Here is a 20,324-nt window from a genome sequence, read left to right on the forward strand (position 1 = left end):
TAATACGAAAAAAGGGAATCTAACGACTACTTTAAGGTAACTATCCTAAAACACACACTCAACAACTTCACACAAACTTTAGCTAAATCCAAAAAAAGAAAGACTTTTCTCACAGAAAAACGCTCTCTAAGGCCTGGAAGCTCGAGATCAAGCTGCTGGTGTAACGGCGGCAAACTAGATCGGAGGTCAGGAAGGGATGGCAGGGGATTATGGGTAGGGTGGAGGAGCTTGGAGCTCGGATCTTAGCTGTTGGAAACTGCTGGCTCTGATCCAATATGGATCCGATAACCCATAGGTTGATGCACAAATGAAGTTAACTACTTCAGATCAAGGTTTTCCATGACAAATACTGGAGGTCGCAAGAAAAGGCTGGTTCAAAAGGTGACATTGTCAGAGCTTGTAGAACTAATGATAAATCCCATGGTTGAACAGGTTCTCTAAAAGGTGGATTCAGATGATTCACACCTTTTATGAAGGTCTTGCACAATTTATGGGACATAAGAGAGGAATCTTGGACACCCGCATGAAAATTAAAAATTGCAGCCAAATGAACTCTAATGGTAGAGGCCAATAAACCCGACTGAAAAAGGTCGGCCAGATAGTCTAGTGCTGAAAAGGGGTCTAACTTGTTTATCTTTCAGCCAACAGGTAAATCTTTTCCACTTGCTCAGATAAGTAATTCTAGTGGAAGACTTATGAGAAGCAATGAGAATATCACGTACTAGTAAAGCAAGATCATTCTGCCTGGCAATCAAGGGAATTGAAGTAGCCAAGCCGTGAGCTTCAGGCTGTTCAAGTTGGGATGAATCAGGTTCTGTGGATATGAGATCAACTCTGGGGTTGGATGGAGAAATCCATGGTCGATCTAGTAGGTGAGGCCAAAGGAAGGAGAACTAAATCTGTCGAGGCCAATATGGTGCTATGAGGATCACCTTGCTCTTCAACCGATGGGCTTTCTTCAGAAACTGGGGAATGAGGGGAAAGGGTGGAAATGCATAAAGAAGACCAGAGGGCCAGTTGTGGACTAGAGCATCCCTGGTTGACTGTCCCGGAGGGGGAATCAGGGCAAAGTAGTTGCTGCATTTGCAGTTGGTCAGGGATGCAAAGAGGTCGCAGCAAGGATGGCCCTAGTGGTGGAAGATCTCCGCTATCAAGGGATTCAGGGACCACTCGTGAGGTTGAAGAATGCACCTGCTGAGTCAGTCTACTATCACATTGGAACTCCCAGGAATGTGCGTTGCTAGAAGAAAACAGTTGGTAGCCATCGCCCACTGCCATATCCTCATGGCCTCTCGACAAAGGGGGTAAGATTTGGTTCCACCTCGCTTGTTGATGTACCAGACCACCGCCATGTTGTCTGATTGAATCGCAAATGTCCCAGACGGCAGCAGGGGATGGAATGCTTGCAACGCCAGAAGCAACGCCCTCAGCTCTAGAACATTTATATGCAGATGGGCCTCCAGTTCAGACCAAGTGCCTTGGACAGTCTGTCTCTGACATAGCCCCCCTACCCCATCAGGGAGGCATCCGTGGTCACTGTGGCCTTGGGTTGCTGGGGGAGAAGGGGCGAGACCATTAAGAGAGATTATGTGTCATCCACCTATTTAAATCCTGTTTGCACCTGTGGGTTACTCGAATCATGGCTGAAAGAGGATGCTGAAAAGGATACCATTGGGTGAGCAGCAGCCATTGTAGAAGCCTCATGTGAAACCTGGCCAGGGGAACAATGGTGATGGAGGCTGCCATGGAACCCAACAGCTGTAGAACAGAGTGAGCTGTGGATTTTTCCTTTGAAAGGATTGGAATTAGTTGAAGCTTTATTCTTAGAATTCTGTGCTCTGGAATAGTAGCTCTGCAGTTTTTTGTGTCCAAGATAACCCCTATGAATTCTGTCACCTGAAATGTGGTGAGATTGGATTGTTGCCAGTTTATGGTTATGCCTAGCCTTGAGCAGCGAGGAGAGAGAATGCCAGGGCTTTTTCCAGTAGATGTCTGGTGGGGGTGGAAATGAGCCAGTCGTCTTGGTATGGAAACACCTGGAATCCTTGAAGTCGCAAGTGAGCTGTGACAACTGCCATGCACTTTGTGAACACTCTGTGGGCTGTAGAGAGTCCGAAGGGCAGTACTCTGAACTGGTAGTGACTGGCTCCCACACGAAAGCGCAGAAATCTTCTTGATGGCCTGTCCACCTTTATATGGTAGTATGCAGCTTGAAGATCTATACAGCACATCCAATAGTTTTTTCCAAAAGGGGGAGGATAGACTGTATTGTGACCATCCAGAATTTTTGCGCACTCACACACTTGTTCAACACACAGAGATCCAAAATTGGTCTCCAGTCCCCAGTTTTCTTTGGCACCAAAAATAATCTTGAGTAGAATCCGGATCCTATCTGCTCTGGAGGGACTATTTGGATGACTCGCTTTCTTAGCAGCCTTTCTATCTCTAGTGCTGCTTCTTCTCTTTGACCTGGTGGAACGTCAGGAAGATTTTTTGAAGGGACGGGACAAAGATTGAAGGGGATATGATAACCTCTGGTTATAATCCTTTGTACCCAAGAATCGGTGGTGATGGTTAGCCAGGCAGAAAGGTACAAGGAGAAATGTCCCCCAACCACCTCCAGAGGAAAGGAGTTGGGCCGCTCTTCAGGAGTGCTGGTAGGATTAACCAGGTAAAGAATCCCTGGAACCCTGGTTACGCGGACCCTCTCTGCCCCGAAAGGAGGGTCTTCCCTGTGAGTTTCCCCCTCTGCATCTGGGGAAGAACTCTGCCTTTGTGTCACGGAAAGGACCCTGAGATTTCTTGAACCATATCTTCCTACTCTTTTGATTTCAGGAGAAAGCACGTTGAGGGGAAGAATAACGGACACCTACGGCAGAAAGGGTCTTACCAGTCCTGTTCACATCTGGCCAGTGTGTTTTTAACTTTGGGCCCAAACAACATGAGGCCTCAATGGGGGCATTAAAAAAGGAAGAAAAATGGTTCCGCGAAGTTGCACAAGCGCATCCAGGCGTGTCGTCTCAAGACCGCAGCTGAACCCGCTGCTCTAGCTGCTGCTCCTGATGCATGAGATATCAGTCGCATAGAGGAGTTAGATATAGATTCAATGGTGGCCAGCTGAGTCTCCACTTTGTCACGGACCTCATCAGACACGGCACCAGCCAAGGTTTCAGACAGCTCAGAAACCAGATCCCTTTGAAGTCTGGCAAAATGTGCCATATAATTCAGGGACCCGATAGTAAAGGTCGCTGAAGCAAAGCTGCGCTTCCCTATCCTGTCCAGGGCCTGGGACTCTGTTAGGCGGATGGACACTCTGGCTTTCTTCTTCTGCCAGATCCTTTTTTGTTGTGGCTGCCACCACCAAAGCATCCACAGGAAGACATTTGGACCAATGAGGATCCGAAGCAGGAGCAGACAAGATCTTATCTGGCCTCCGGGGAATAGCTTCGACAGTATCAGGAGCATTCCAAGCATGCTGCACGATGAGCCGGACAAGTTCATCGGGAGGTGGAGTAATCCAGGAGGTAGGGGGCCGGGCGCGAAAGGCCTGCAGGAACACAGATTCCTCAGAGGTCAGATTAGAGGACTGCCAGTCACCTCTCCGTTTCAGGATTTCGAGGATATCACCAAAGGATACCTCAGAGGGTGACCGAGGGGATCCTTCCCCCTCATCAAAATCTGTGTCTTCGGTGAGGGACTCCTCTGTGGAGTCCATGTGCTTCCTCTTACACAAACTTTTCCGGTGGAACCTCTTCAGCGAGAGAATCTGGAGAAGACAGCGGAAAAGGGGATTCCTGAGGGAATATGTCCTGCAGCCCTTGCACCCAGTGTCCGCTAGGTGCAACTTGTGAAACCAGTGTACCAGAGGAGGGTGGAGGCACAGACAGTCCGGTATCACGAGCAGCAGCGAAAGCCTTCTCCATCAGTTGGAAGGCTGGTCCACCAGAAGAGGAGTGCATGTCTAGAACAGGGGTCACCCTTCCCCTAAGCGGCTCAGCCTGCTGACCCGGAGTCCCTGGATGGCTGTGGAGCAGCAAACTATGCATGTCACAACTGACATCCTGGGTCATAGCAAAACTTTCCTGCCACGAAGGAACTGCAGAAGGGGAAGACTGTGCTATATCCATGGACTTCAAAGGCAATGAAGGAGGAGAATAAGAAGGGGTCTTTGAAGATGGGTGATCACCTCCCAAGGAAGGATAGTTCCTGAGGGGTGGGATACCTCTGGCCAAGAGTACCTGGTCCATAAGATGCAACACATCATGTTTGGAAAGACTTCTATTGGACCTCATGGAGACTGAGGGAGAAACAGGCCTGTTCACAGACTAGGCAGACTCTGTGCCCATCTCATCTGACCACACAGAGGACAATGGTGCAGAGAGAGACTGAACTACTGTTGTCTGCACCGAAGTCATTGGTGCCGAGGTCATGGTCTGCATCGACACAGGGATCGGTGCCAAAGTGGGTGTCTGTACCGAAGCTGGAACTGACAAAGCTAGAGTCAACAATAAAGGCATCGGTTCCGAGGAGCCCCTTGGTGCAGACATATAGAAGGCTGCAGGAGAAGACAGAGCCGAAATCATTAATGGAGCCGAAGGCCTTGGTGCCAAAGTTCTAGGCACCAAAAGCACTGGGGCTGACAGTACGCTCCGGAGCCAAAACTTTAGCCTTTTTAGGTTTTGGTTTGCAGGAGTCCCCAGCCAGGGACAAAAGCAAAGATTTAGCCTTAGTAGGAACATCCAAGGTTTTCTTATGGGATCTAGGAGGGGTTGAGGCATCCCACTCAGAAATTGCCTCGGAAAAGGGAGATTTTAGAAGTCCCTTCAGTAACAGCTTGTTTTTCCTTTCCAACAAGGTTCTATTAGAAATGTTCTCACAAATAAGACAGAGTGGGTCAACAGACAAATGGGAAGCTCCCAAACAATAAACACACAGTGTGCTCAGAAGTAGGCAGTTTGTGTCCACAATCAGAACACCACTTAAACCCCGGGCTACCTTTCTTATCTGCCATGACAGCAAATTAAATAAAAGAAAACATACCAGCAATAGTACAAGAGAGTACCTGAAGGTATGAGAGAAAAAGGAAAATAATTACCAACGATGGTAAAGAGAATACCTCGCGGTAAAGAAAGAAGCAGAAAAACCAGAGGAAATTATGTACGCTAGATGCGATAGGGTAAGAGACAATAAAATATGAACTTTTCTGACAAAAAAGTAATCTGTAAAACTATTAAACAACACTTGACTGTACTTAGCTCAAGAGAAGTAGCTTGACACGACCGAATGGCAATGCGGCAAACGAAATCTGACGTAACAGGGAGAGGGGGATTGTGGGTAAGAGTTTAGCTCAAGAGTATGAAGCTGATGAGAGCTTGGAAAATGGCCGGCTCGGTTCAGAGCTCGGAACAGATACCCCATGCGTAAGGAATGAACGAGGATTAACAATATCAGATCATACTTTATCAGCTTGCTGTGCTGGCAAATTCTGTTTTTTGTGTATGTGTGCATGTGGGAGGGGGGCTGGAAGGAGGAAGTACATGAGCGTTTGTTCCATGAAAAAGCCAAAAAAGATGGGAATTCCTGGGAAGCTTGGTAGTAGTACTAGTTAGTAAAAAAGCCTAGTAGTAAAGTCACTTTTTTTTATCCATTAAAAACATAGATGAAAGCTCTTTGAATACTTAACCCAGTCCCCTCCCCCAAAATAACTTCTACTCTTGCATAAAAGTTACTACAGGTCACAGTCTACAAAAACACTTTTCCTAGCTTAAAAATGTTATCTTTACATACAGTCTGTTAAAATTTTTATTAAAAAGTGGAAGTTTTTTTTCTGAAGGAAACTTATCCACCCAGCAATGGAAAGCATTAACTGCCCATCTAATCACGGAATGCCTGTAAGAGCAGCAATCTTCAGTGGCAGGAAGCTCTGAAGGGCTTGGTGATCAAACCACTCTTTAGTTCAACTTGAGATGAGTAAAGTTTGGGCAAGTGGAAGAGGTCCTTGAAGGATTGGAAGCTGTCAGGAAGTCTTATCGTTAGCAGGATACAACCCATATTGCTACAGCAGAGATCAAATGATGAACATCTACAGCAGTAAGTCTTTAGATGCTGTAGTACATGGCTAGAGCATAGACATACTGTATACTACTTACAAACTTTACCGCCATGAAATTATGACAGTGAGGCTGCAGCTCAAAAAATACAGGACAGCGGAACTCCGGTCCGCTAATGATTGGCAGTAGATTTTTATGGTGCCGAGTTGCCAGCCCGACGCCCAACCTTCAGCAAAGGCACACCCATTTACGCACGTCTTTCGGAGGCCACTCAACCGCTGGGAGGACATGCAGACTCCACACAGAAGGCACTCCTGCCAAGAATCGAACAGGAGAACCTCTTGCTGTGAGACAACAATGCTACCACTCTACCAATGGTAAAAGAGTAACTGCTTGCTTCAAAATGTTTTGTAAAAGAATTAATTAAATTTTTTAAGCAAGACTACTCAAACACTGTCTGATATGATCTAGGAGAAAGGCAAGCAAGAGAGATGCTAATTTTAATCCTCTTTTTACTAATCTCAATCCTCTCTTTACTATGTTTGATTTTTACATCGTTTTATTTATTGATCACTAACCTTTCACTTCGGCCACCCAAATTACATATATGTAAAGATTTTATTTATACACACATGCACACATACACACGTGCACGTACATGCACAAACTTTTTATGGATCCCTATTGAAATGTCAGCAATGGAAATGCTGAGTGCCAAAAAGCCTATAAAAAAAGACTAAAACACAGGCAAGAGAGAATCTCAAGCCAACTCTGAGATCGCCATACCTCAGAAAAAAAGGAATATTCTAAGAAACGGCATCTCGGTATATAAGAGTCTAATCTTTTGACCATTTAATCTCTGCATTTTGAGACTTGTTTTAGTAGACCCTCAACATTTCAAATTTTTGCTGTGTGTGTGTACACATGCGTGCGCGTGTGTGTGCTATCTATCCATTTATCTTCCTATTTTTTTGCACTTGGGGTTGGTTTCACAGAATTGCTGCAATGTCTACATATACGGTTGGCGCTGCATAGCGTCGTTGAACTTTAGCCAAATTGTACTTCAAACAGAACAGCTGCTTTACTGCTCTGTTTTTGCTAATCTACTTCAAAGGAAACACTGATTTACTGCTATTTCATAAATTGTCTTGTTATTGTGATTTTTTTCAGCGTGACTGTCGACTAGACATTCACGGAAATACCTCAGGGTCTGAATGCACTGTTGGCGCTGCATAGCGTCATAGAACTTGAGTCAAAGGGGTTTTAAAATAGAACAACTGTATTACTGCTTTCTCTCTGCAAAACAAACAGGGTCTACTTAATGTAACTGACTATTAGACTTTTATGGAAATTTAGCAAATATGAATGTACTGTTGGCGCCGTCGTTATTTACAGCTAATGTTTGCTGGACAATATTGGTTGGCACTTTTGACTACTAATAGGATACCCTAGTACTCATAACACCTTTACTGTGCTGTTACTTGTTGTTTGAGGGTGCTTGGCTACTGTTACACTTGCTTGCTGACTATTTTTGTAAAAGGCTACAGCTTTGGGAATTGTATGGGTCTCACTAGCCTTAGAAAGTCACTTACTATGATATTAAAACCACTGTCTCTCTCTCCCTTATTTCCATCCTAGATAGCCCCCCATACTAACTGCTAACACTAGATGTTGAACACCCAAAGAGTTTTAGGGTAAAATATAATCCTTGCTTCATATTTCCTAGTCAGGAAGCACTCCGTAGGCAGGAATCAGACAGTACCTCACCAAAAATCAGCCTCTGTAAATACATTGCCAAAGAGTAAACCCAGGAAATAGGAAAGCATTTACTTTAAATAATTGACTACTGCACCTAAAACCAGTTACCTTTAAGACCCTGCTGAGTTCTTGTGGTGTAATCCCCGCTCCGCTTCGCCCTCGCTACGCTCGGGCTCGCTCCGCTCCCCACCCTGCCCCCTTATCCCACCCGCCCCGCTACCTCTACTTTTATTAGGTCATCTAGCCCATTCCAAGTTCCATTCCACCAATTACAACTGTCGCCCACTCTGTCACTTTCCCCTCCCACTTTTCTGACTCTCTATACTACCAAGGATATTCTCCTTGTCCTACCACTATACCATGGATAAAAACACATACTCTATCATCCCCTTTATAGTACCACTCCTTCTTTTTCCTTATCTTTTAACTAGATATGAAACTCATGCACTCTCAGGTATTCCCCTCCCCAAAAGACATACCTCCTCATATTCAAACTATACCTCCAATCTTATCTCTCCCTCTCTCTACTCCCCTAATACCCTAGGCTCAAAGATGGTCCATCCCACCCTCTACCACCCCAAGGCAACCACAACTAAAACTAACCTTAAATTACTATTTAAACTCCAAAGACTGCTAGATCACCTGAAAAAATGTATCACCAAGGATGGCGATATCCACCCCAACCCAGGTCCTAACACCATCCGAGGCTCTATACCCTTGAATCCCGCCGGAAGTTCTGCTGGCTCCCTCCTTATATTTCACCTCAATCTAAGAAGCATTAATAACAAAGTTCACAGCTTACATGCGTTGCTAGCTACCCACTCCCCTGACATTATGTGCCTATCGGAAACATGGCTCAAACCAGGCACTAAGGATGAAGAAATTATCCCACCTGGGTATAATATCCTTAGGGCTGACCGGACAACTAAAAAGGGTGGGGGAACAGCTGTCATGTTTAAGAATTCATTGAATTTCATAAGGAATCCACTCCAACCCCCTAAGGTCTCTAACCTAGAACTAATTGCCCTAAAGTTATGCTTAAACAGTCAAAAAAGTATTAATCTTGTAGTAATCTATATACCACCAGGAAAGAACTTAGAAAACCTAGAGCAAACCCTCAGCTGGTTAGCCACCAATTTCCCTCAAGAAACCATAGTACTAGGAGACTTCAACTTTGACTGGTCCCTTCACTCCAAACACATAAATCCCCACCCGATCAACCTACATGGTTTTTCCCAAAATATTCTATCTCCCACTAGAATAGGAAACGCACAACAAAAAGAGAGTATTATTGACTAGATTCTTACCAACAAGGGTACAAATAACTATACCACAGGGACCCTTCCCAACGACCTTAGTGACCATCTTATTACTTATATCAGAAAACTCAGATGCCCATCCACAACCCCCCCCCCAACCAGACTAATTAGAAACAAGAAATTTGTCCCTAACCAATTTCTTGCAGAACTCAAATCTTGTAATTGGTCCATCCTAAAAACTTTATCCCTAGATGAGAGTGTGTCATATTTTAACGACACTTTCCTCAAGATACTTGACTCTCACGCCCCAAAGCGACTTATCAGAACCAAGCAACAAATTGCACCTTGGTTAACAGGAGATACCAAAACTAAAATAAAACTCCGGGACCAAGCCTGGAGCAAATGGAGAGCTACCAAAAATCCCCTAGATCGCATTAAGTTTCAACAGCTTAGAAACTCAACAAAAACTGCCATTACTATAGATAAAAAACAATATTTCTGTCACCTCCAGGATAAACATCAGCATAACCCAAAGAAATTTTGGGCTGGATTCAATAATCTCCTCCATCCTGGCAAATCCACCTCCACCACCCCTGAGAAACTCATTGGGAAAGATGCAGAAGAAATAGCCAACACCTTTAACTCTTTTTTTACAGAGACTATTCAGTCCCTAGACAGTCAACTCTCCACTACTCCCCCAATGGTACCCCTAACTAATGACCCAGATCACCCCCCCCCTTTTAACCTACAGCCAATATCCACCTCCGCTATACGTACCCTTCTGAAAAAGCTCAAACCAACCACCCTTGCGGCGGACCAACTCCCAGCAGATTACTTACAAATTGCATCAGATGCCATAGCCTATTCCCATATCTATCTTGATTAACAGAACCATAGCTGAAGCTACCATTCCCTCTATTTGGAAAATCTCCTATATCATCCCTCTTCACAAAGGGGGAACCTCCACGGACACATCCAACTACAGACCCATTGCAATACTGTCTCCACTAGCCAAAATTATGGAACGGTGTGTTCACAAACAGCTCGTAAACTACCTCACCCTTAATAGTCTATTGTCCCACACCCAGCATGGTTTTCGCCCCCATCATAGCACAACCACAGCCCTTCTCTCTTTTGTTGACTCAGTCAACAACAATCGCAATAATAAACTAATATCCTCCGCTCTCTTTCTTGACCTGTCAAAAGCCTTCGACATGGTCAATCACCAGCTCCTTCTCCACACCTTGGAAACCCTACATCTTAGTAACCTCACTATTAGTTGGTTTAATGCTTACCTCACAGGTAGAAAACAAGCCGTCCAGTGGCAAACCAAGCTATCTGACCTACTCCCAAATAACATTGGTGTTCCCCAGGGCTCTATACTTGGTCCCCTACTCTTCTCTGTCTTCATAAATGATCTTCACTCAGTTATCCCTAAAGCCTCCTGCATTCAATATGCTGATGACTCCACCATGATCTGTTCTGACATCTCCCTCACCAAACTCCAAGCTACAACCCAGAATTGCTTTACCATAGTCGAAAAATGGTTCTCCAAATTAAAACTTTTACTAAATCCTACTAAAACCAAGTCACTGCTATTTTTTCCCTCTGTATCTACCTACCAAGGTAAAGAACCTCCAAACGCCAATAACCCTACCTTCCACGTGGTTTCCACCAATGGCACCATCATAGAGCCTGTCTCCTACACCAAACTACTTGGTGTGACCATCGACCACAAGCTCAAATTTGATATGCACATCAGCCTAACCATTAATTCTGTTAACAAGAAGCTCGGCTCCATGTATAGAATAAAAAACTTCTTAACCCCCCACACCAAGCTAACTATAGCTCGCACCCATCTCCTCTCCACCCTCCTATATGCCTCCCCTATATTTTCATTCCTCAACAAGAGTGAGCTAAATAAACTCTCTACAGCTTATAACCACATAGCCAGATTCATAACAGGGATGCCTTATCGAACCCACCACTGCCTAAACCTAAAGTCACTTGAATGGTTAGAACTGTCCAACATTCTCAAAATCAGCCAGCTTACTGAGGCATTTAAGATAATTAACCAACCAGACAAAACCCCCTCACTGAGTAAAATACTTACCCCCTACTCCAACCTAAACTGCCTCAGATCTTCTAAAAGTGCCCAGGTACAAACCATCAAATCCAACAACTCTGGAGGTGATGCCCTCTACGCCAACTCCATTGGTAGGCTATGGAACTCCCTCCCAACCAGCCTAAGACTTACAACCTCGCTTAATCAATTAAAAAAACGCCTCAAAGAATTCCTCATGTCCCACTGGCTATGCCCCTGTACCAAACCTGACTGACAAAAAGTCCGAGCCGTTATTCACCCCAGAATTTATCCTCTTCCCTCTAGGCTGTACAATTGAAACATGCGAGACTATTTTTACTTAAGTTCTGTGCCTGCTTGTTACAGTATGCAAAGCCAAATGTTTATTTTTATTCTCTATTTTAACTGTATGTTAAGCCAATTGTTATTTTTATTGTCTTTCTCTTTATAATGTTTTCATCTGTATGAATTGTACCTTATTAATTGTACCTTCTTTTCCTCCTGGAGCTTTTCTCCCCGGGCCTCTACTGAAAATGGACATGTATCCAGCTAGACTAGCCCGGTAAACAAATGTAAAATAAAATAAAATAAATAAGTACAGCAGTGTCATGAAACACGGGTAGGTTATGCTCACAGCTGATGGGATGGTTAAGAGAAGCAAGAGCAGCTAAATCCAGTCCGCCACTTCATGCATGCACTGGCTCTAGTTAAACATTTAAACGTCGACTTCAAAATGTCAGCCTGCCTGAAAACAGCTGTACCAACTGTTCCCACATCCTTTCAACACATTGAGCTTGCAATTGGTCATAACGTGATGAGTCCAACACCATAGTAAATAAAATATAAAAAAAAATAAATAAACCTCAATTGAAGATTTTTCTTAGTATCGCTACACCAGGGAAGTAAAACCTATACTGCACAGGATTCATTTTAACATCTCTGCTGCTGAAACTGTTTTTGAAGCATTTAAACTGTAATTACATTATGCATGTTTAGCCAGGTATAGCGGGCCATCACTGTAGTAGTTATGCATGTGAAAGAAGGTTGACTGCTGTCTTTTTCTAAATTTTATTATAGGTTCATACTAGGCTATCTGCCCTAGGGCATTTGTAAGCCTAGCCAGAGTGTGTTTGGCATTCCCGACCCATTTAAATGAATTTTACTATGCCCTTTTTCGAGGTTTAGTTTACTGTGCCTCTGTCTAACAGTGAAACAGAAGTGATACCCGGGGTAAACCTACAATCTCCCATCCACTCATCAAGATTCCTCTTGGAGAGTCAATGAGCGACTCTGCCTAACTTGGACTGGGATTTTATTCCAGAGTGAAGGGAGCCTCTGGGTTATGAATCTGTCCCTTCAGCATGTCCTATTTATTTCTGTGCTGAGGTTCAAGTCCCTCGAGCGCGTAGCTCAATGGGATTTGGATTTTCTGAGGTGCAGCATGTCCATTAATTCCGGGTTGGACATGGCTTTATAAGTCAGGCACAGATCGCCTCTAAGCAGGCGGCATGCAACCGAGTAGAGCTGGAGTTTCTTTAACCGGGCAGCATATGGCATCTGCTTGAGCCCTTTGATCCTCTTGGTGAGGTACTTTTGGGGTCTTTCCAGTTGCTGCAGGTGTCTGGTAAGGTACATCCCAAAAGGGGCATTGTACTCAATTATGGGCCTGATGAGGGACGAGTAAAGAGGCACAATGACCTCCCCTGATCTAGATGCGAATCCCTTCATGATTAGGTGGGCTATATAGAATGTTTTTCTAACCACTTTGGCCACATGGTTGTCAAATGAGAGATTGCTATCAATTTGGGTCCCCAGGTCCCTAATGACTTCTTCCGTACTTAATGGATTACAACCTATGTGGTAATTCGTGGGCACTTTGTTTTTGCCAAAGGGGATGAATATACACTTTTTGGCATTTAGCTTGAGGCCATGGCTCTGGCACCAGTTGTCTGTTTCTATGAGACCCTTTTGGAGGATGCTTGTGTCAGCTGGAGAGTTGATTATGGCGCCCAGTTTGCAGTTATCTGCGAACTTGGTCAGCCACAGTCTTTCCGTGTTGGCCTGTACCTCCGAGAAATATATACTGAACAAGAGAGGTCCCAGGACTGAGCCTTGTGGGACGCCACTTGTAACTGGTTTGGAGTCTGACATGGCTCCAGAAATTCTAACCATGTGGGTTCTGTCCTTGAGCCAGTGTGCAACCCATCTAGTGACATAGGGGTTTATATTTAAGCTGGATAGCTTATCTATGATGCCCGAGTGGATTATTGTATCGAAGGCTTTTGAGAGGTCCAGGTAGGCGGTGTGGACCACCTTCCCTTCGTCAATGGCCTTGGTGACTGTTTCAAAGAAATCACCCATGTTTAAGAGGCAGGATCTGCCCTTAAAGCCGAACTGGGTAGGATCCAGTGTCTGTAGGTCTCCAATATCTTTATTTATGAGTTCCATGTTGATCCTTTCCATAGCTTTGCAGACCAAGCTAGTCAGGCTTATGGGACGATAGTTTCCAGGATCCGTTGAGGCACCACCTTTGTGGAGAGGGACCACTGTTGCTGTACGCCACTCTTTGGGTACATATCCTGTAGTAAGGCCGAGATTGAACAGTAGCTTTATGCTTGGGTTCAGCTCATCTTGGAGTTCATGTAGGACGCAGCCCGGGACACTGTCTGGTCCCATTGATGCTGTTTTTTGCTTTGGAGAGGGCAGTTTTTACCTGAGCATCTGAGATGTCAGGGGGGCAGCACTCTGCTGGAATAGATATTTGCTCTTTTGGTGGGGGGGGGGGTGCGCTGAACCTGTCGGCCAGGATGTTGGCAATGTCTGTGGGTTCAGTGTATTTTTTTTGTCATTTTGGACCAATTCTGAGCATATCTGGGAATCCCACCCAGGTTCCTAACATAACTAAAGAAAGCTTTGTGATTATCTTTAGTGTCCTGTGCAATCTTTTTCTCGAAGCTGGCCTTAGATGATTTTATGAGTGCCCGCAGTTTTTTGCTAATACTGATCAGAGAAGCCTTCCCTTTTTGGGATTTTGCTCTATCGTGTAGTAACTTCCTTCTTCTATTGTATAGTTTGTTTATGGCTGGGGTCCACCAGACAGGACGCCTGACTTTGGGGGATTGGGTCTTAGTTTTATTTGGGATTGCATGATCCATGTATTCCTGAAGGTGTTCATAGAATGCGTTTATAAAGGATTCTGCAGTCTGGGCCGTATTTTCCACAGGCCCGGGGGCTTTGAAGGATTCCACCTCGGTTTTGAGTAGTGTGAAGTTTGCTTTAGAGAAGTTTTTCACTGTGGCTTTCTGGGCAGGGGGTGGGGTCGGGATGTGGATATCCAGTGAGATTAATTTATGGTCTGATCTTACCAGTGAGGGATACACTTCTGGTCTGGAGCATAGAGTCCCCATGTTGGTGATGATCAGGTCCAGTATGTTTTCCCCTCTTGTGGGAGTGGTCACAAGTTGTTCCATAGCATTTGAGTTTATAAATTCTAGGAACCTTTGGGCTAGGGTGTTGGAGCTAGAGTAATGCTCCCAGTCTATGTTTGGTAGTTGAAGTCGCCCAGTATAATGGTGTTTGGAGAGACTTTCATATTTTCCAGTGGTCTCAGGAAGGCCGAGTGGGGTTCCTGGATTTGGGAGGGTGGTCTGTAGCAGGCTATAAACTGGAAGGCAGTTTTACCCACTGTTAGTTGCACGTGGATAGTCTCCGATGCTTCGTGCTGTGCCACCAACCTGGAGGTGTGGGTATCTGATGAATATTGATACTCCCCCTCCTTTTGTGGTCCGGTCCGAGTTTTGGGGCCGAAAAGCATGGTATGAGGTATAACCTGGTAGTGCTGGGGTGATCTCGGGAGCCTTGAACCAGGTTTCTGTTACTGCACAGATATCGATGTTCTCCATGCTAAGGAGAGTTTCGAGTGCATGCATCTTGAGGTTTAGACTTCTGGCGTTGAGTAGCATTACTCAGTTTCTTATCCCTTGTGATACCTATGGAGATGGGTTTGTCTTTTGAGCCTTGCCTAAAAATGGCACTATGGGGGTGGCAAGAGCCTTTGTCAATATCCGAAAGCCCAGGGGTGACAGGTGCAAGCCATCCCTAGCGAAGCAGCGTGGCTTGTCAAGCGTGTCATCCCAGGCTGACAGGCATTGGATCCCTTTGAATGACACCAATACTTAAGCCAATTGTTGAAATTGATCATCTTGGCTTCATATTGTGGCATCATTCTTGGTGAGGGTAAGATGCTACTCAAGGTCAGGGTCATACCGGCCTGGGCTACATGCTCAGAGAGCTCCTGTAGGTCTCTTTTCATGTAGTCCAGGGAGGTACGTCTCAGGTCATTCAAACCAGCATGGACAATGACAGAGTCATATTTGTACTTGCCATGGAGTGACCCGAGTGCTTGTGTTATGTGGCGGATCCTAGCGCCAGACAGGCAGCTCACCGTGACCTTCAGCCTGGTGAGCGGGACGTCAGTGTGCCTGACAATAGAATCACCTATTACAAGTGTATCAGGTGTGTTGTTTAGCCTTAAGGGTTGTGACTGTTCGGCACACTGGCTTTGTGAATTATGTGTTGCACGTGTTTTGTTTTGGGGTAGCGGTTGCTTGGGTGTCTGCTTTGGAGGTCTCTGCTGCTTAGGCAGATTTTTATTTAGAGCATCCGAGTATGTTTTTGTGTGATTATGTGTTTGGTTTGCTGTCGTGGTAGGTCTATGAGAGACTGGAATTGTAGTGAGTGTGGATACCTTCTCCTCCTGACTGGTTACGGCAGTACTGAGTTGAGAGAGCTGAGCCTCCAGTCTGGCTATATGGTTGCATCTCTCACATATGCTGGAACTTGTTGGGAGGAGGAGAGGGTTGTCTGTGTACATGAGGCAGTTGTAACATTGCCTCAAGATTCCCAGATTCACCAGCTGGACTGGAGAGGATACTGCCAACTGACCTTTGGACATGCTAGAATAGTAAGGGAACTCCTTTAAAATTGAAAAAAAGGGGGCCAATGGGGAGTAAGGTACTCAAGGGGAGTTTGTGAGGGTGTAGTGCTTTTAATTTTTTAGTGTTGACTTATATAATTGCTTTAGTGAGCAAGTGCCAGGCTTTAGAATAGGAATTGGGTGTTTATTATGAGAACAAGAGCAGTTCTAAGGGAAAAAGTGAAGAGCAGACTGTGGAGCCGAGAATGGTTTAAACCCAATTAAGCGGTGCTGCCCGATGCTGCGCTATGCGCAAAATCACGCAAAGCTGCACTAAAGCAGGTTTTATACAGGGGGACTTGAAAGAGCTAGAAATTGGCCCAAAACGGCCAATAGACTACCAGATTCTTGTGCTGGGAACACTCCTCCAGGGATAGATAGCTGCTCTAAGCTCCCAACTCCCACTGGTGAACAAAGAAGCCTCCCTTTATCCAAGAAAGGAAATGGGCAACACAGGAACTTTCCAAAAGTCCAGAATACAGCAAAGCCTGTATTTGGACTACTATAGGTCAGGAAAGGCGGGAAACAAGGATATTTATTTTGTTTTTTTTCTTTTTTTTTGCAAATAAACAGCAGGAAAATGCAATAAATATGTAACACAGGCTAGCGCACTTGTGTGTAGCCTCAACAGGTAAATGCAACAAACAGGACAAACTTTTAAAAGTGCAGGTGCAAAAACAACTTTAAACAGTTTAAAACAGTTAAAGAAGCAGAAATACTTGCTATTTAGCTAGATCGGACAGTCGCCCAGGTAGTAGCAAGAAAAAAACACTTATCAGGTAAGCAGTCGCTCTTTTAGCCTCTCTGCTGCTAGCACCACTCTGCAGGACCACGAGGAGCTTGGCTCAGTAGTAAATCCAGCTTCATCTAAAAATTTATTCACAGTGACTCACTTAACAAGCATATAGACTCCCCACTCACCAAGGCCTAACAAGGATAGGAATACTGCGAGCTGCCTTTCAGATACCAATCTCGCATACATTACAAAGGCCCTCAGGATCCTTTTCTGAGAGTGACATGGTGATCTAAGCAGGAGTGAATAACCTGTAGAGCAAAACCCTGAAGGACATGCAGAGAAACATGTCAGAACTCTCTAAGCATGTGATGGATGCAGGTGAATGTTTATTACTCATCACTAACAGCTTAACGTTGTCGCCTCACAGCAACACGTTGTCCTGTTCGATTCTCAGCTAAAGCGTCTTCTGTGTGGAGACATGCGTGAATGGGCACACCTTTGTTGAAGGTTGTGCATCAGGCCTGGCAAGTCGGTACGTAAAAAATCTACTGCCAATCATTAGCGGACCGGAGTTCCACTGTGGCGACCCCTAACCGGGAAAAGCCGAAAGATACAACAACTAACAGCTTAACACTTGCCTGTCAAAGAATAAAGAGCATATTGCTGTACTAATATTCTAAGATCAACTTTCATTGCAACCACGTGTGTGTATGTGTGTGTGTGTGTGTGTGTGTGTGTGTGTGTGTGTGTGTGTGTGTGTATATATATATATATATATATATATATATATATAGATAGATATATATATGCCACAATCAATACAATGCCCAGATCCCAAGAACTTTCACAATACTGTAAAAGCCAAGTAATAACACTGTACAAAATGATTTGTAAAAACACGTCACAAGGTGAAGTATTCTTTTTGACAGTGCAAAGAACATGTGAGCTCCTACATCCAAACAATGTTTCAAATGGTATTTAAAATCATGAGAAAACTTCCTCTTGCATATATGTGGCCATTATGTCTCACTGTTGTGCATCACAGATCATTACCCTTCTAATCAACCCAATGCTGTTCTATGTTGCTTCCCCACAATCTTTTTATAAGCACATTTTCATGGTAGAATTAATACAGACGCTAGCTGCTACTGTGTTTTTCATGTCCCCAAATCACAGCAACTATATCTAAGCTACACAATATACACAAAGGAATATTTACAATCATGTAAAAAAATCAAATGTTCATATTTATAACTTTTAGTTCTCACCAACACGTATCAAAACAGCAACTGTGAAATAATGAACATTTTGCTGTATGTTGCTTCCCTGTGGTTATCTATTTTTACAAAGCATCTGTATGACAAAATTTATCCCTGTGCTGCCCCCAAGACATTTGTAATAATTTAAAATAAGAAAATATTTCTGCTGTCTATATGCAACAACATGTGAGGTCAAATGTCACATGCACACACTACACAAAATATATGCACACACTACACAAAATATATGCAATCATCTCTTGCTTAGATTTGGCTCTTAATTTTCACTACCTGGTATCACAGAATAGAGCTAGCGAGACAATTAAATCCAGTTTACTGTATATTATCTCCCTACGTTTTATTTTTTACAACAGCATATGCAAATAAGCATTAATGCAGGCTGTAGGTGCTGTATTGTATTAGCCATAAACTACTTCCATTATAAACTAAAATAAATCTTCCTCTTGTTTATTTCGAATATAAACAGAAGTGAAATATTGCTATTACTTAATATTGCTATTACTTTGTGTGATCAGCTCTCAGACAATACTGTTCACTGAACAGCACAGCATTTTATATAGATTTCCCATTCACATGACAGAATTAGAGATTCATAACAAGGTATCACTGCCCAATAAAATGAATACCTCAAAAATGAGATTATCAAAGGAAAATGCATTTCCTTTGAAAATAATAATCAAACAATGAAAAAAAAAGTTTCCTGAAGGGAACCTACACATGTGAGTGCTAGCCCAGGAAGTGGCCATACAAATGTAGTCTACAGAGGCCCAAGCAAGAGAGGCAACAAAAGTAGCAACTGTCCTAGCAGAATGAGCTTTAGGTTTGCTAGGTAAGGCAATTCCTTTAAGGGAACAAGCAAAGGAAATACAGCCATAGCACCATGTGAATAGGGTCACTTTAGAGACATTTTGCCCTGCAGACTTTATATAGATAAAACTAAAAACTTCAGAAAGTCTCAACTGCAGATGTACATCCAGACAGTGAAGTAAGTACTCTCCCTTGTTACTTAAGATGAGAAAGAAACCTGCTAAATTGTAGAGACTGATTCAAGTTCGATTCTCAAACCACGGTAGGAAGAAAAGAAAGGTTGGTCATAAAGGTAACCCTGTTCTTACGGAAGACCAGATAAGGAGGAATGGAAGAGAATGTTAAAGCTCAGAAACCCTTCTCGCAGAAATAATAACCTCCAAGAAGAGTGTTTCCATGACAATATTATTATTTTTTTTTTTTTACAGAAATTGTAGCAGTGGGTTCAAAGGGTGGTCTGGTGAGAACTCGCAATAGTAAGTTGAGATCCTGGGAGGAACTAAATCCTGTACTGGTGGCCTGAACAGAAATATCTATGGGAAAGCTTTAGAAATTTCAAGGCTGCCTCTGGAGTCCACTCCAGTGCGAAAATTATAAATGGTAGGCACATGAACTTCAACAGTTAAACTAGAGTGAAAAGAGCAGCTAAAAATTCCAAAATCACATCCAAGGGTGCAAAAGAGGTCTAGGCCCATATATAAAATCTCTTCCACTTACTTGAACACACTTTCCTAATGGAAGGTTTCCAGGAAGAGGAAAGTATGTGAATAACCCTTTCAGACAGTGTGGCATTTCTGGCCATCACTGGAATTGACAGAACCAAGCAGTTAATTTGTAGAACAGCAGGTTCTGGTGAGGTTAGCCCGATGGATAAGAAATCAGCACAAGAGTGGGATCTAGAGCCCACGTAGAAGAGGAGGCTACAGAAAAGGGAACAACACTTGTCTTGGCCAAAAGATGCCTCAGAGGATCACAGCCACTCTACAATGGACTGCCTTCTGCAGAAAATTTGTTAAAAAATGGGGCTTGTGGATAGGCATATAGCAGACCCAGAGAACAAGCATGCAACAGAGCTTGTCTCAGTAACTGTCCCTCTGCCACGATCAGGGAAAAAAAATCTGATGCCTTTGGTGTTGGACAGGGATACAAAGGTCGCAGCATGAAAAGCCTCAGTGGCCGAAAATCTGCCCAGCTATCTTGCAGTTTATTGACTACCAATAAGGCAGGTGGATAGTTCTGCTCAAACTGTTTGCTATAATGTTGGATCTTCCCAGGATATGTGTTGCTACCAGAAACTGCAGAGACACAGTAGCTGACTGTCACACCCTCGTGTCCTCTCGACGCAGTAAATAAGAGCAAGTTTCCCCTTGTTTTGT

The 20,324-nt window shown here is 43.9% G+C and overlaps 1 protein-coding gene across 1 annotated transcript in view; it reads right to left on the reverse strand.

The window, feature by feature from the left end:
* MKNK1 (MAPK interacting serine/threonine kinase 1) overlaps positions 1 to 20,324 on the reverse strand; it is a gene marked incomplete in the record, with an annotated part of 837,567 nt that overhangs the window by 496,931 nt on the left and 320,312 nt on the right.

This window comes from Protopterus annectens, chromosome 10.part0 (genome assembly GCF_019279795.1).
Source record: "Protopterus annectens isolate FY-2018-M chromosome 10.part0, PAN1.0, whole genome shotgun sequence".
NCBI classification, from domain to species: Eukaryota; Metazoa; Chordata; order Ceratodontiformes; family Protopteridae; genus Protopterus; species Protopterus annectens.